The 15,571-nt window shown below is 41.5% G+C and overlaps 1 non-coding gene across 1 annotated transcript; it reads right to left on the bottom strand.

Moving 5' to 3' along the window:
* Positions 1-2,686: 2,686 nt before the first annotated feature.
* On the bottom strand, positions 2,687-2,805 carry LOC145394299 (5S ribosomal RNA). The gene has a single exon (XR_013896372.1). It is a non-coding gene; the product is annotated as a 5S ribosomal RNA (ribosomal RNA).
* Between the last annotated feature and the right edge of the window lie 12,766 nt (positions 2,806-15,571).

Genomic DNA, 15,571 nt, shown 5'->3' with positions numbered 1-15,571 from the left:
TTGTCTTTCAACTTGTACCTTTCCTTCTTGCTGGAAGTTTGCTCTCATTCAGCCAGTCCCAAAGATGGGTGACCATTCTCAACCCTCTAACTATCGTCCAATTGCTTTAACATCCTGTGTCTCAAAAGTTTTCGAGTCTATTCTTATCAGAAAAATTTTAAAGCAACTTTCCTATCACAACTTTCCTTCTGATCGTCAGTATGGGTTCCGTCAGGGACGCTCCACTGACTATCTTTTCACCTACCTTTCAGACTCCTGGTCATCCTCCTTTCGGGACTTTGGCAAACGCTTTGCCATTGCACTTGACATCTCAAAGGCTTTCGATCGAGTCTGGCATAAATCTTTAATTTCCAAACTGCCCACTTACGGTTTCTATCCATCTATCTGTGCCTTCATCTATAGCTTCCTTTCTGGTCGTTCTATAGCCACTGTTGTAGACGGCCATCGTTCTTCTCTTAGATCTATCAACAGTGGTGTTCCTCAGGGCTCTGTCCTATCACCAACTCTCTTCCTTTTGTTCCTCAATGACCTCCTAACCTGTACATCTAACCCTATCCATTCGTACACTGCTGATTCCACCATTCACCTTTCCATTCTGTTCCCGCAGTGTCTGTCTCAGCAGTTACTTCAACAAACAAGGGATGAGGCAATAGCAGACTTAATGTCTGACCTGGCTAGTATCTATGACTGGGGTAAAATTAATCTGGTTATTCTTAATGCATGAAAGACTAAGTATTTACACCTATCAACACGACACAATTTTCCTCAGGAGTACCCACTAATGTTTAATAATATCGGGCTCAGTACTGCATCATCCTTGAACATGCTTGGGGTTTCATTCACTCGGGACTTATCTTGGAAAGATCATATTACATCTCTTGTGAAATATGCTTCGAGGAGATTAGGTGTGCTAAGCCGACTCCGCACTTTACCCCTACACAGTTGTTGACTTTATACACGGGTTTTGTTCGCCCCTGTGTAAAGCTCATCTCTCATGTGTGGGGAGGCTCCCCACATACAGCTCTTCTCAATAGGGTGGAGCTTTTTGTCTCATTAACTCGCCTCCTCTTACTGCCTCCCTTCAACCTCTGTCTCTTCGCCACACTGTTGCATCTTTATCTCTTTTCTATCGCCACTTCAATGGTCACTGCTCCTCTGAACTTTCTGCTTGCAACCCTCCAGTTCTAGGACGGGTGCTACGCACCCGTCTAGCAACAAACTCTTATCCCTTTTCTGTCCAACTCTCTAATGCAAAAGTTAACCGTTACTCCCAGTCCTTCATTTATGCAATAGGTCAACTCTGGAACTGTCTTCCTCTGGCTGTATTTCCTTCTTCCTATGATCTCCAGTCTTTCAAACGCAGTGTATCCAGGCATCTCGAAATAACGGATCTTGAATTTGGCTCTCTTTTGTATTGTTTTTATTTTTTATTTTTTGGAACGAACGGTATTGCAGGCTCCTGGGCTTTGGTTCCTTCGTTCTTGCATAAAATAAAAAGCTTACATGAAGGAGTGTTTGTGCCATCTTTAACATATGGATGTGCGACTATGGTGTGGTATGAAAGTGGAAACTCAAGAGTGAAAATGGTGGAGATGGGACTGCTGAGGAATGTATGTGGAGTACAGAGTGTGAACAGGATACGAAATGATGTGATTCGTGAAAGATGCGGAGTGAGGAAGTCTGTGGAGTTTACTGAGATGGTATGGTCATGTGAAGAGAATGTGTAACAACAGAGTGGTGAAAATGGTATATCCGAGTGAATCTGAAGGAGGGAGGAAGCAAGATAGACCGAGAAGGTGGAGGGATATGGTGAATGAGAGTGTGAGAAAAAAAGGTATGGAAGTCGGGGGGGGGGGGGGGGAGCTAGTGAACTGACGAGACATCGACCTGGCTGGATGAATTTTGTGGAAAGAAGTACATTATCAGGGATTTGGCACCCATTTTTAACATGACAACGTCCTGATTGACTCCAGCCGTCTGGACGTTGCTACTCCTCACTCTGCCCTTAGGTGGGAAAGGAGGTCCGGATGATGATGATGATGATGATATATATATATCATCAACCATTACAAGTCTACGGTTGAACAAAGGCCTCCCCCAGCCTTCTTCACGAATTCCTTGGCGGAGCCAATCTTTGGCACGTTTTCTCTGGAAATTTCTCTGTCTCATCTCTCCATCTCCTGTCTGACTTATTTCTGCTACGTTTACAATCTCTTGGTGTCCGGTCAGTCAACCTCTTGCTCCATCGCTTATCCCACAATCTTGCTACGTGGCCTGCCCACCTCCATTTCTGTACTTTTATAACTTTTATAATATCGTTGACTATAGTCTGCTCTGTCACCCAAGATGATCTTTTCCTGTCTGTTAAAGATATTCCCAACATTGATCTTCCCATTGTTCTCTGAGAACGGATTAATTTATTTTCCATCGATTTTGTCAGTTTCCAGGTCTCACAACCATACGTCATAGCTGGAGTTTTACATTCATTATATACTTATCGTTTCATACACACTTGCAAGCTACTTTTCATAATGTCTCGATGTTTACCGAAAGCTTTCCATCCAATTGTTTCATTCATTTATTGCCAGACTCCATCTATCCCAAACGGGGTGGCCAAGGACTTAGAGTTAATTGTTTTACAGGGAGGGGCACTAATCCTCCACCAACCCCACTTGACACTTAGGGATGCCAACAGCATCTGGTGTTCCCAGGCGGTCATCCATCCAAGTACTAACCAGACCCAACGTTGCTTAACTTCGCTGATCGGACAGGAAGCGGTGTACTCAACGTGGTATGGCCGTTGGCTTTTTATTTCGCTATCATGATCTTCCGTTAATTTTAGTATTTGTCCCAGATAATTGTACTCCTCTACTTCTTCAACAATTTCTCCGCTTATTCTGATGACGCTCTGTGGTATTTGTGGATTAAACATTAGTTTTACTCCGGTTCATCTATAGCCCTATTTTGAGACTTTCTCTGTTCAGATCATTTAACATTTCTTGCAATGTTTCTGCTGTTTCTGAGATTAGAACAATGTCATCTACAAATCTTAAATGATATAGCTTTTCTACAGCTATGTTCACTCCTTTGTTTTCCCAGTCTAGCTTTCTGAAAATATTTTCTAGGCATACTGTAAATAATTTTGGTGAAATTGTATCTCCCTGACGCACGCCCTTCTCAATCTTAGTTTTTACCGAGTCCTTATGTAATTTAACTGTAGCAGTGCCCTCTGTATATATACATTTTGAGCAGTTATACAATGTTCTCATTCACTCCTTGTTCTCACAATTACTTTATAATTGCTGTGTGCTCCACTGAGTCGAAAGCCTTTTTGTAATCAACAAAACCTAAGCACAGTGGTTTAATATATTCTGTAGTCTTCTCAGTTAGCTGAATCATTGTGTGTAGATGATCAGAAGTCGCTTCGGAATCCTGCCTGTTCACGAGGTTAGTTTTACTCCACATTTGTAGTTATTATGTTCGTAAGAACTTCAGTGAAGAGTTTGTAAATAACTGATAACTAATGGGTCGATAGTTATTAAGATCTCTTGAGTAACCTTTTTCTGTAAAGTAAAATAACTATTGCATTACACCATGTTTTGGGAATTTTCTTCTTGTTTATACATTGAGTAAATAAGTTAGCAAGCCTATTTTGTACTTCTGCTCCCGCATCCAACAGTAAATCTGCTACTATTCCATCTTCTCCTGGTGCCTTCTCTTTTTTCATATTTTTAAAGAAAAATATTTACTTCGTCTGGTGTTACCTCAGGTATTTCACTTGTGTCAACTGAAAAGTTAACTATTGGTACTACGGTCTTTGATGCATACAGTTCTTTGTTAAATTCTTCAACTCTCTTCACCATCTCATGTCTGCATTTAGTGACTTTACCGTTTTTGTCTTTTAGTGATGTAATTTGTTGCTCTCCTAGTGTCATTTTACTTCGGACCTGTTTCAGACTTTTTCCTTTTTTGATGGTTTCTTTGATTTGATCCATGTTCATCTTTTCTTCTCTCTGTATTTTGTTGATAAGCTTATTTAATTCCGCTCGTTCTATTTCATCTTTCTTTGTTTTTACTTTCATTCCCTTTCATTCTTTCAGAAGCTCGAGTGTTTTTTCTGAATACTTCCTGGCTTTGGTTGTATTAGGTTTTCCTACTACCGCTGCTGATTCTCTTAGCACTATTGTTAGTCAGTCATTCAGCTGATCAATGTCACATTCAGCATTACTTAGAACCTGAAACCTCTTCCTTATTTCCAATTGGAAGGCTTGTTTGTTTTCGTATACTTTTATTGGCCATATCTTCTTTCTTTCACTTATGAAATTGAATTTTGCTGTGAAACCCAACATTCTATGATTACTTCCTATATTTACTTTGTTGATAACTGTGACATTTGTGATCGTGTTATTCTTATCTGCAATAATGAAGTCGATTTCATTCTTTGTTTCTCCATTTGGGCTTCTCCAGGTCCACTTTCTCCCTGTTCTTTTGTGAAAGAATGTGTTCGTTATTCTCATGTTATATATTTCAGCAAAGCTTACCAGCATTTCTTCTCGTTCGTTCCATTCTCCCACTCCAAATTTTCCCATACATGCTTCTCCATTTTTCTACTTCTCATCTTTTGCATTGAAGTCTCCCATGAGTATAGTATATGTGGTTTTTTCTTCTTCCATAATTTGGGAGATGTCATATTTCTTCATCTGAGCTTTGAGAAGTTGGTGCACATACTTGTATTACTTTCAGGGTAAGTTTTTTGCACAGTCTAATTACCACCAATGCTGCTCTGTCAGATACACTGCTGAATTTAAGAATGTTGTCTGCAAGATTTCTGTTAATTAGAAATTCTACACCACTAACTCTTTAATTCTGCCTTCTATCTATCTGTCTATCTATTGCCAGACGTCTTAATCCCATACGGGGTGGCCACAAACAAATCGCCTCCATTTCGCCCTGACCCCTGCCATTTCACTGCCCTGCTCCCAACTAACACTACCTTCTCTCATATACCTCTCCACTCCATCCCTCCATCTCATCCTTGGCCTCTCCCTCCCTCTCTCCCCCTCCACCTCACCCACATACACTCTCCTCGTCAGTCTCTCACTCTCCATTCTCTCCATATGGCCAAACCACCCCATTGTGTTTCTCCTAATGCTTCCTATCACATCCACATCCACACCACAACGCTCCTTCACATCCTCATTTGTCAGTCTATCTCTCTAAGTGACTTCACATGCTCCTCCCAAATAACGTACTTCCACTGCTCTCACTCTTAGACTTCTGTTCCTCCAGCAAGGTCCAAGCCTCACTTCCATACGTTAAAGTTGGTATCACAATACTGTCATGAAGTAACTGTTTCACTTCCCTGCTCACTTCCCTATTTCTTATCACTGCTTTCAAAGAACCAGGATCCTTTCTTTCTTGTTGTACCTTTTCAACCACTTCACCCTCCAAACTTCCACCCTTACTCATCACACTACCCACGTACTTAAACGTACTCACATTTTCCATTTCCTACTCATCCAACCTCACTGTACATTCGCTGCCTTGACCATAACTTCACTCTTCCCTAAATTCACCTTTAGATTCCATTTCTTACACACGCTCCCAAACTCATCCACCAAGCCTTGCAGCTCCCCTTCGTCTTCATTTAACAACACATTATCATATACAAACAACAGTACAGGGAGTTTCCAAACACTGCCCTCTCTCATTAGGGCCACTCCAGCATCCACTGCCCTACCTTGTATCTCTCTTATAACCCCATCCATGTACAGATTGAACAACCATGGAGACATGACACATTCCTGTTTCAACCAACCTTGAAACAGAAAAATTCACTCAGTTCACTATCCACATGCACTGCAGCCTTAATACCCTCATAAATACTCTTCACAGCATTCAGCAACTTCCCATCTACTCCATATATTCATAATGCTTTCCACAATCCTTCTCTATCGACCCTGTCATATGCTTTCTCCAAATACCTTCTCTAGAAACTTTTCCATTAAAGATCTAAGAATGAATATCTGATCTGCACAACCTCTTTCCGTCCTAATCCCCCAGTTCTTCTCCAACTAATTCCCCTGTTATTTCCCTAACTCTGTCAATAAGTATCCTACCATATACTTTTCCTGTTACGCTAAGAAGACAAATGCCCCTATGATTACCACACACTTCTTTTTCCCTTTTTCCTTTGTACAAGGGAATAATTATACCTGACTTCCAATCCTCCTGGACTGTACTTTGCTCCTAGGCCAATCTGCACATCTTTCACATCCATTTTACTACTAACTCTCTCCCATGCTTCAGCATTTCACCACACACTTCATCAATTCCCGGGGCTTTCCCCATTTTAACTTTCTTCATTGCTTCCACAACTTCCATCTTACTGATTTCTTCCTGTCTTCTCACCTCCCTCCTTCTCCCAGCCATTCCCCAGCCACTTATACTCGCATTACTTTCATTCTCTATGCTCAACAATTCCTTAAGGGAAGGATTGGGGCCAAGTTTCATCGAAATCGACCGGTAAATAAGGACCACCCCCCCTGAGCCATCCCTGAAAGTGTTCTCTCCAACTGCTCACTTTTTCTCCCTTGTCCACTAGCAATCAACCATTTTTATCTTTCACTCCCCTGCTAACTTCATTGCCACTCTGTCTAACTCTCTTTACCTCTTACCAGAACATTTTCTTACAGTCCCTCCACTTTACACTCAGATTTCTTCCAAATTCCTCATCCACTCTCTTTTTACTTTCTCTTACTAATCATTTCACCTCTCTCTTCCTGTCTACATATAACTCTTTCTTCCGTCTCTGAATTTCTTCCACACCCTTATTTCTCATCCACACATTACATGCTTTCTTCTTTTGTGCCACAGCCTGTCTCATCACTTTATTTCACCATGAATGAATAGATGAGACTGGTTCCTCTAATTTCTTCTTTCCTTCATAATAGAAAATTACGGGTCATGGTAGATGGAATTTATTCTCAGTTTCATTCCATAAATGCTGGCGTACCTCAGGGATCAGTTTTGGTGCCAACCCTCTTTCTCATTCATTTAAAATGACCTCCTATCTGTCACTCACAACCAAATACACTCTTATGCTGATGACTCGACCCTTCATAGTTCTTTCACATATAGTACCTCCTTTACACAATTTGATATTATAAATTCCCAAATAAACACAGCAGAGTCTCTGAACCAGGACCTTTCTAAAATTAATCAATGGGGACAAACAAATCTGGTCTCATTTAATGCTTAGAAAACTAAATACATTAATTTCTCCAACAGAAAATATCCCTCAGACTCTCACATGTCAATATTCCCATATCCACTACAATTGATATCTTAGGTGTTACTCTAAACCCCAACCTAAACTGGACAGCTTATGTTAAATCCCTTGCTAAAAATGCTTCCAAAAAATTGGGACTTATGTACAGAGTTCGTGAGTTCTTCACTGACTAGCAGATGGCCACAATATACAAAAGTCTTGTGCATTCTCAGATCGAATACTGTTCACCACTGTGGAGTGGATGTGCAGCTGTTGCAATGGGGCAGCTGGACAAAATTCAGAATAAAGCCATTTGATTAATCAATAATCCTGCCATTACGCTGGACCTTCCTCCATTATCAGTACGTAGAGATATTGCTTCTTTAGCATTATCTTATCGATATTTTTACCGTTTGTGCTCTGACGAACTGGCTTCAATTGTGCCTCCCCTTCACATTTTCTCCCGAAATACTCGAGCAGCTGGGAGAGCCAATGAACTCACATTCTCTCCCCCGCAATGCAGAACCTCTGCTTAGCAAAATTCATTTATTCCCAGAACTACTACTCCCTGGAATTAACTTCCTGGGAGTTGTTTCCCACAAGCATTTAATCCACTTCAATTTAGATCCGGTTGTTATAAATATTTTATGAATGGAGGATGCCTTTAGTCACATGGACTTATTTTTTTCCCTTTGTTTTTCCTTCCTCTATTCATTGTCTATTAAAAAAAAAAATGCTGTTCCCTGCACCCCCTTCTGTCTTCTCTTCACCCCACACACAACCCAACATGCTGCATAGATTTCCTCTGCGAATATCTTGCACACACCTTCCACGTCCCCCATCTGCTCCAGTCTATATTTACCCAATCACTCCTCCATTTCCCTCTTATATTCTGCCTTTTCTCCATCCTCTTGTAACTTTTCCACACTCCTTGTATGTACTACTGCCTCCTGTCCTTCCCTTCTTCTATTTCTCCATTATATTTGGACTTCAGTTCTGACCACCACCAAGTGGTGGTCTGAAAGTCCACTCCCCCGACCTCTATATACTCTTGGATCCACTGCACATCTTCTTATCCTTTCATCCACACACACATAATCAATCATTGCCTTCCGTTCATTGAGTTCACCACCCACCCTTCCCATCACATGCCATGTACACCTGTGGATCATTTTGTGCCTGGAGAGGGTATTCGCTATCTCCAACCCCCACCCCCCGGCACAAATGTCCACTAAAGCACTGCCACTCTCATCCATCTCAGCAGGCACACCCCACTCACCAACTACTCCACCCACCTTCACATTCCCTACTGTACCATTCGTATCACCAATCAAAAATACTCTCTCATTCCTTCCAAACTTTTCCATGCACACTTCCACATTTGTCCAGAACTCCTCTCACTCTGCTTGCACGATCTTGCGTTGGCGCATACACGCACACAATCGCCCACATTTATAGTCCGACTTTCAATCTTACCCTCACAATCCTTGTGCCAACTGACCCATACTCTTGTCTTCTCCTTCCATCTGTTGCTCACAACAATGCATACTCCTTCTTTTGCCCTCTTATTTTCACCTACTCCCACGCATATACCCCATCCATACTCCCATTCTCTCACGCTCTTCTGTAGTAAAATAGGTGGTTGTTATCTTCGAGCTTAATTAATTTTTCTTTTTTTCCTGTGGGTTTCACTCAAATTTACAATATCTCAAATAATGTTTTCCAATTCAGTCATTAAGTTATCAAGTTTGTAATCTTCTGCGAGGCTTCTTACATTGTATGCATAGATCTTCATGGATTTCAGATTGTTTAATATCCCAGTCTCTAACTTGCCAACACAGTGCCTACTTGCTTTCGGTGGCACACTGCCTGTAAGTACAGGAGACAGTGTGGTTAGACCTTTAGTGGACAATGATCCAACAGGAACGCCCCTCACATCATCTGGAATAGAACTCATGTTTGGTTGGATTGTGGCAAATAATCTCACCTCCCTGCAACACGGTTTCTGGTGAGATGTAATTTGTTGTGTCAGTTTATTCGTTATATTCGGTGGAGCCCTGTATATCTATAGGGGGTCCCATCATCTGCGCCTTCTAAGACGGTACCTCGTACATCTACAAGGCCCTCTGCTATCCGACACCTGGGGACGCACCACGTAGCAGGGGGATCCAGCCCCTGGATATATATATATATATATATATATATATATATATATATATATATATACATATGATATATATATATATATATATATATATATATATATATATATATATATATATATATATATATATATATATATATATATATATATATATATACACACACACACACATCATCTAATACTCTGTTGCCCCATGAGGAGCGCAGGAGCCCGAGGCAAGACAAGTTGGTCTTGACATTTAAGACGAGTGATCACTGATCAGCCTCACTCATCCCCAAGTGGCATTACGTGAGCAATAAACCCCAACCATCATTTGGATATAAACCTACACAGGCTTAATCCGGTTGGAGTGCCTTAATTACCCACTAAACCACCAGAGGTCATAGTTTGATTATATGGTTACCACCCAGTGTAGTAAAGAGTTTCTTGGCGTACAGGAAACCACTTAGCTCGTCACTCATCGTAGAGTCACCCGTAGACAGAAGGAAGAGGAAAGAAAGAAGGAAAGAAAGACGGAAGAGAAAGGAAGGAATAAATGAAGGAAGGGAGGAAATTGCAGTCACCCGAGAGCAGCATTACATTGAGTGAGTGAATGGTGAGTGCCCCCACCTACCATTTATATAATATATATATATATATATATATATATATATATATATATATATATATTGCCAGATGCCTCAATCCCGTTTGGGGTGGCCACAAACAAATCGCCTCCAAGTCGCCCTGTCCCCCGCCATTTCATTGCCCTGCTCCCAACTCACACCCCCCTCTCTCATATACCTCTCCACCCCATCCCTCCATCTCATCCTCGGCCTCCCCCTCCCTCTTCTCCCCTCCACCTCACTCACATACACTCTCTTCGTCAGTCTTTCACCCTCCATCTTCTCCACATGGCCAAACCACCTCAGTGTGTTCCTCATAACGCTTCCTATCACATCCACATCCACACCACAACGCTCCTTTATATCTTCATTCGTCAGCCTGTCTCTCCACGTGACTCCACAGGCTCCTCTTAAATAACTCATTTCCACTGCTCTCACTCTTGACTTGTGTCCTTCCAACAATGTCCAAGCTTCACTTCCGTACGTTAGAGTTGGTATCACAATACTGTCATGTAGTAACTTTTTCACTTCCATGCTCACTTCTCTGTTTCTTATCACTGCTTTCAGAGAACCAGCAACCTTTCTTCCCTGCTGTACACTTTCAAGCACTTCACCCTCCAAACCTCCATCCTTACTCATCACACTACCCAAGTACTTAAACGTACTCACATTTTCCAATTCCTCACCATCCAACCTCGCTGTACATTCACTAACTTCACCTCTCTCAAAGACCATCACTTTACTCTTCCCTACATTCACCTTTAGATTCCGTTTCTTACACACTCTCCCAAACTCATCCACCAAGCCTTGCAGCTCCCCTTCGTCTTCACTCAACAACACAGTATCATCTGCAAACAACAGTACAGGGAGTTTCCAAACACTATCCTCTCTCACCAGGGCCACTCCAACATCCACTACCCTACCTTGTACCTCTTTTATTACCCCATCCATGTACAGATTGAACAACCATGGAGACATGACACATCCCTGTTTCAAACCAACTTTCAAAGAGAAAAATTCACTTAATTCACCATCCACACGCACTGCAGCCTTCGCACCATCGTACATACTCTTCACAGCATTCAACAACTTCCCAACTACTCCATATATTCTTAACACTATATATATATATATATATATATATATATACTGTATATAACTCAAGTCGTATATGTTTGTGTGTTTGTGCATTTGTTAGTTTCTTTCTCAAGAACGGTAATGGATATAGACCTTATTCGGGGTAAGTTCAAGGAGTATCTGAAAGAAAAATGGCCATCGAAGGTGAAGTGATGGCGCGAAATTTTCGGAAGTCGGTGCACGCGAAAGTGACTGTCTGTGGGTTTGTTCATTTCTTTCACGAGAGCAGTAGTATATATCAACCTAGATCATTTTGCATTAGGTCCGGGAAAGTTCAGGGAGTATCAAAAAACTAAATGGTGCTTTCGCATAATGCGACAGCGCGAAATTGTCGAAAATCGCGACACGCAAAAATACATGAAAATGATTCTTTCAACTTTTGGGTCAGAATTAGCCATTCTGGGCTCAATAACGATATAAAAACAAAGATAATGGCGTTTCCAAACATTTTGTGGTGGAAAGGATATTAGTTAGTCGTGTACATTACTGCGGGCAAGCACTAATATATATACTGTATTTAACTCATTCGAGCCCGTTGTCCCGAGTATTGGAGAGAACTGGGATTTTTCAAGCCTTTATAAAGTAGGGAGCCCCCGGCTAGGGACCTGTGAGCTTCGCGACTATGAGCCGATAGGCGGAGGGCGGTAAGCTTAGTACCCTCCTGGTGCAATGCCTCGCCTAGCACCCCTGGGATCCAATGGGAGATAGATAGATAGATAGATGGATAGATATAGCTGATGTTTCTGATATAAAATAAGACTGATGATTACCAGTATAAGATATTGGTAATCACATTGTGATACTGAAAATAATATTGCTGAACAGAAGATGAAGCATTGCAAGTTGATCAGTTTTATGATGAAAGATTGCAGAGTATTTTGAGGACCATCAACATCGTCGTCATCATCGCATAATAAATGTAGTGAGTGGATCAATAAAAGGCAGCACAAAAATACTAAGGCTATCAACAAAGCAGCCAGTCAAAACAGCCACACCTTGCCTCGCTCACCTCGCGGCAAGTCGTGTTCTCTTGGCGTAAGGAGGCTGCCTAACAAATTTTTCCGATTGATTATACTTATTTCACATTAACTTTCACAAGGTCGAGACTATTTTATTTTTCTATTCCAGCTTACGCCAAACTATTTTATTCAGCTGAAAGTGAGCACTGAAACCTGAAAGTGCTAATACGATCACCATATTCTCGTCAGGTGAAGAGACTCCGTACTTCCGGGTGGAGAGGTTGGTGAGCGGATGACTGTGTTAGGTTGGCAGGTGTGTGAGTAAGAAGACAGAGGGACTGGGTAGGATGGGTGGACAGGGTGTGTGGAGTGGATGGAGAGCGTTGGGCGTGGTGGGCTAGGTGGGTGCAGTGGGAGGGTTGCAGCAAGGCTGAGCAGTATTAAGACTGAAGGTGTTAAAGTTCACTTCATCTTCAGGGCAGTTCAAACTGCATAATGAGGTTCTGTAGATAATACTCTTTACAATCATATTCACCTTGAGAATTAGAGGTCTTGGCCAGGACGGCGTAAGGAGACAGCCTGCCCTGCCCGCGGTCTAAATGAATCTGGTGGTACACAAGGCGTTGAAGCCAGGGTGTTTTAAGGCTGACGTTAGTAAAATCTGTCACTAAGAGATATCAACACATAGGTTTTCCCGTTGATGTTAGTGTAATCTGTCGTTAAGTGATATCAGCGTACGGGATTGGCGCCTTGTATGATGAAACAATGTACGAAGAGTTAACGAGGTATAAACATATATTTTAATGATTAAGAATGAATATTTATTCAGTAAATGTATGTGTACTGTATTTTGGGACCAGTGTATCGTTCGGCCACCACTCAAGCGAGTCCTCTCGGTTATGTACTGTACTATTGCGGCCCAAAGATTCTTTCCATTCCGGGTGTTAAGTCCACATGGCGCTCACCCTTACTCGACGGCAGGTTGCTACTGGTTGAACTATCATCCCACCACGTAAACTAGCATCGGGGCAGTTGAGTATCTTGCTGCATACATGGACTAACTCGACATTAGAATGGAAGGAACTACTCTCTCTCTCTCTCTCTCTCTCTCTCTCTCTCTCTCTCTCTCTCTCTCTCTCTCTCTCTCTCCAGTTGCGCTACCACCTACCCTCCCACCACAATGACCCCTTCTTCCTCCATACGCCCTCAACTCCGGCCTCCTCCATCCCTTCCAACCCCAGCCCTATAATCCTCTGTCCGTCCCTTTCCCTGTTTCCCGTTCTATGACTGATACTTAAACGAACAGGTGTTGTTTCAGGTCCCTTTGACCTGAAGAATCAGTAGTGAAACGTCATTAAAGGCTCTTCCTCACATGGTTTTTCTTCCACATTCTGTCCATGGATATAAACTTTATAACATTGGTTTTATTAGCAGATGGGACATGCAGCGCTGGCCAACATTATATATTGCAGCAAATTACAGGATATAATATATATATATATATATATATATATATATATATATATATATATATATATATATATATATATATATATTATATATATATATATATATATATATATATATATATATATATATATATATATATATATATATATATATATATATATATATATATATATATATATATATATATTACAAGCGACCGTTATAAACCGGCAAACCACTATTCTACATCGTGAAGTAATCATATTGTTTGCATAATACAAATATGAACTGGAAATGTCATATTTCATACTGTTATACTGTTAATCCAGTCCACAGCAACCATACTATAATTCAATAAAATGCAGACCTCAAGCAAAGATCTCTCTCTATCTATCTATATACCTAGGCTGCTTCCCCCAAGGAAAGGGAGGTAGCCGAGACAGGACGACTCACTCTCCATTTACTCATCCATTCAAACACATTCATTCGCATCTTAGCCCCAAAGGGGAGAACGGACAGATCCTCACCGCATCACACCGCACAAGGGTCAACTGCGCAATGCAATCAGTGACATCCACAGCAGGGCCCGACAGCAGAACTGGTTTACCCCTGCCACATCATAACAGACCCATCCCCTTACCCGCACCTGACCTGACTAGCTGATCAGACCAAATGCGGGAGAATATCCCCTCAGGGCTGCGTCATCACTTATTCATTCACAATTTCTCTCAATTTATTTCTACCACGCACAGCCACTCTTCCTTGCTCAACAGATATCCCTCTCGCATCCAGCGCTCTCTTCACACTGTCCATCCATCCTATTCGTGGTCTTCCTCTCAGCCTTACACCTCTCACATCAGATCTAGTTATCTTTTTCACCAATCGTTCATTATCCATTCTCTCCATATGCCCAAACCATCGCAACACCTTCTGCTCAACTCTACCAGCCATCTCCCGAACAACTCCAATTCTCCTTCGCACTTCATCATTTCGCACCCGATCCATACGCGTCACTCCACACATACTCCTCAGACACCTCATCTCCTCAGACACCTCATGCAAAGATGTGCCGATAAATGACCACTTAGAAATATTTTCAGCATATAAAAGGCTGACTTTGATCTGATTGGCAGAGCTCACTGTGGTGCAATAGTAGCGGTTCTAGGAGTCAGTCTATCTTCGCTGGCTGATGGCCGCACCACTGGTTCGCATCATGCTAATATAATGGTTGAAAAGGTCACACATCACTGTAGCATACGCATATTGCATCAGTTATGTTATCGAGACACATTCCATAATTAAACAGAACGGACTATGTGATATCAGCAGACTGCCGTCACAAACCCACTATTGTATGAAACCCTCTTCGTGACATCTCTGAAGCAGTGTATTGTATACTTTACCCCTGCCATTGTTATGGCAGCAAAACCCACATGTTCTGCTTAATGCCGACACTGGTGAATATAGATGAATTACATATAAGAAACGTGTGGGGATACAGGTAGCAGTATCTAACAGAACAGTACTGGGGAGTATCCATCTATCTATAGCCATCCACCATATTCAGTCTGTCAGAAAGAAAATATATAATAAAACAAATTCGGCTTGGAGTTATTCTGCTACAAGTATTAACACCAAAGTTAAATTGAGTAAAAGGAGTCTCTTTAAATGAGTGGGTATAACATACCCTAACTCACCTATTCTTTATCCTCATATCATAGCAATTTCCCCTCAATTTGGCCAGATCTCTAAGGATACTTTGCTAGATCGTGTCAGAATGACAGATGACGACGGGCTAACGGTCCTGGTTAGGTGTGCGAGGCAAGTGTCCTTCTTCCTTGCATTAAAAAAATATATATATATATATTTACAACGTTCAGCTTGAATGAGCTTAAGGGACAGATATGAGCAATGGCGTATCTCGTCTCCCTCATAGGCTTTAGAGATGACAAACATTATTTGATTACAGTTACTTAAATACAGTGCC

The sequence above is a fragment of the Coenobita brevimanus genome, chromosome 26, assembly GCF_032717465.1.
Source record: "Coenobita brevimanus isolate Jiangsu-jjx chromosome 26, ASM3271746v2, whole genome shotgun sequence".
Taxonomy (NCBI): Eukaryota; Metazoa; Arthropoda; class Malacostraca; order Decapoda; family Coenobitidae; genus Coenobita; species Coenobita brevimanus.
Note: the sequence above shows the minus strand (reverse complement) of the source record. Positions and strands in the feature narration are given on the sequence as shown.